At 26.8% G+C, this 2,777-nt stretch overlaps 1 long non-coding RNA gene across 1 annotated transcript in view; it reads left to right on the forward strand.

Annotated features, from left to right (window-relative positions):
* LOC105844011 (uncharacterized) overlaps positions 1-2,777 on the forward strand; it is a 19,800-nt gene continuing 17,023 nt past the window's right edge. The window contains exon 1 of the long non-coding RNA XR_010643574.1: positions 1-136. This is a non-coding gene — a long non-coding RNA (uncharacterized LOC105844011). The remainder of the gene's footprint in view (positions 137-2,777) is intronic.

Raw genomic sequence — 2,777 nt, forward strand, 5'->3', positions numbered from 1 at the left:
TCGAAATTACGACAACTAAAGCTATTTTTTAAGAAGTTTTGCTAGCAGTTTTATTGATAGAAAATGAAAGCGAATAAGTTATTTTTTTTTAAAAACTTGCTTTGCTTTTGTCTTATCTTAATCAATAAAAGTAAAGGTAAAAAAAAAATATTAGCAATATTATTAATAAATTTTATATATATATATATATATATTTTTTTTTTTTTAAATCAAATAATTTTTATTTAATTTTAAATTTTTTTTAGTTTTAATTAGTTATTCTTATTCCTTTTTACCATTCGCAATTCGATAGCTACTTCTATCAAACTTCTTCAGAGTTTTTAACATTTCAATTTGATAGGTGTCAATAATTTGCAAGGTGTCTTAATGCTAAAAATATCGAGAGCATTCAAGAAAAAATTAAGTTCATAGATTTAAAAAAATGCTGCTTTTGCTACATATACTGATTTTTATTTTTTCATATTTTTCATTTTTTTTAATTTGCTTTCTTCCTTTGCTTCTTTTTGTAATTTTGTATTACATTTATTGTATGCATATATGTATATATATATATATATATATATATATATATATATATATATATATATATATATATATATATATATATATATATATATATATATATATAATTAAAACTCTGGAGTTATTTTATTATATTTGTCGTTAAATAAATCATCATTAAGGAACGGCTTTATAATAATTCGGTGAAATGGTGAAAATTTTTTATATTTTTGTTTACATTGTTATACAGTTTTTTAAAATTACTTTCGTATAACAACAGTAATGATTGCAATAACAATATAGATTTGCTATTTATTATAATTTAATATTTAAAAGATATTTAAAAGGTAATATTTAGAATCACAGTTATGGATGCTTATGTCATAAATTTAAATTCTAGTAAATAAATATTAGAGTAGACATAGCATAAATGTTTAATTTTATAACTTAAATGTGCCAGATTAAATGTATCTTATTTGAGGCCGGTGAAGGCAGCAAATGAATGGTCATACACTATTCTTGAATATGTTAGGAAGCCAAAATACTTAGTTTTTTGGATGTAAACAGTCGTATTCAAGCTACGCATTGATTAAAATTTGGTTGCTATGGTATCTAATTTTACTTAGCAACAACATATTTTGTTATTTTAGTAGTTTTTATTCGGGCTATGTACACTATATTAGGCGTGTGTACTAATATGAGATTCACACTACTTAAGAAAGTCATATCTTTATTTGGTTGCTATTGATAAATAATTTTTTTTTGCTTAACATTGCTTTAACAATGCTAATTTTGCTTAGCATTGATTGCATTGAAATAAACATGGTCGATGTTAAAGTGGCAACAGCCTTATCAGTCAAGACTGCATCACAGATTTTTCTTAGTGTATGGCAGCACGCCAAAAGATATAAATAAGTTAATAAAATGGTAGCAAAAAATGAAAATATAAACTACTCTGGTCTACAGTAAAGGTTGTGATCATTACATGCATGGGTTAAAACAATAAAATGCTGTCTTCACCTTGCCTACAAATTGAATAACTAGAAGTAGCAGGTTTGTAACTCAAAAGAAAATTTATCTGTGAAAATAAACAAACAAAAAATCTAAGAAACCTTTAAAAATTGTCTTAAATTAATTATTGATGCACCCAGATCTGGTGGTCCAGCCATTACAAGATACCTTAATGTTTAATAGTTATTTTAAGTAGAATGCGCTCAAATCTGGGACATCCAATGATGGAAATACAGCCTGTCGATTTTTGAATCTGAAAGTGTTGTAGGTGAAATTTTAAAAATGGATTTACTACTGCTAAAAAAGTTGCCTGTCATTTTAGCCACATTGTCATCAGCTCTGTTAATTAATGCAGATGCATTTCAAAAGTATTGTCCTTAGGTAAGTTTATTTAATGGTAAATATTGTTATTAGACTGAACTTTACAGCTAACCCTAGCCTTTGTAGTTATATGATTAATTTTTCAATTTTAGGTGGCTCATTGGTTTGTACAGAGCTACCTATGGTATTACATGCTGCAAAGTTTGCACAAGAGATCCTACATGGACATAAGGTTTTGAGGAGAATGGTCTTGCCTATTATTGCCTATTCCATGCTCTCTAAAAAGGCACAGGAAGCACAAAATAAGGGTTTCTGACGTTTCCGTGAAAACTATAGACGCAAATGTAGTCGTTCAAAAACAAACTATGATGTATTATGTGCTTATCAGACCAAACAATCAGCAGCATGAGGCGCATGAATTCTCAAAACTCAAAATCTAAACTCCCATATGCAGTTAATGATTTGCTTAAAGCTCCAACTATAGATTGACCATAAATATGTTTTCTTATTTTATGCATGTGTGTATGTTTCATAAACCGTTGATGTATTTCACATTATATGGTTTTTTGCACTTTTTTTTTGTTCCTAATATCAACTACCTAAATCTTTTCCTATCTTAATGTTAAATTGTTATTTTAAATAGAACAGTTAAAAATTCAATAAAATTTATTCGAAAATCCATTTACCTCTGTGTAACTAAGGAAAGTAACTGGTTGTTAAGCAATATAAGCATCCATAGCAAATAAATACAAAATTATCAGTTTTATATTAAGTGCAATCTCGTATTAGTGTTCATGTTAAATTTAGTAAAATAGATCATTGTTAAGCAAAATTAGGTATCCATAAAACTAGATATCCAAAGCAACCAAACAAAAAATATCCACCATGTATTATATCGAAAGCTAATTATAGACCTCATATTAGCACTCACGTCAAATTTAGTA

This window comes from Hydra vulgaris, chromosome 14 (assembly GCF_038396675.1).
Source record: "Hydra vulgaris chromosome 14, alternate assembly HydraT2T_AEP".
Classification (NCBI taxonomy): domain Eukaryota; kingdom Metazoa; phylum Cnidaria; class Hydrozoa; order Anthoathecata; family Hydridae; genus Hydra; species Hydra vulgaris.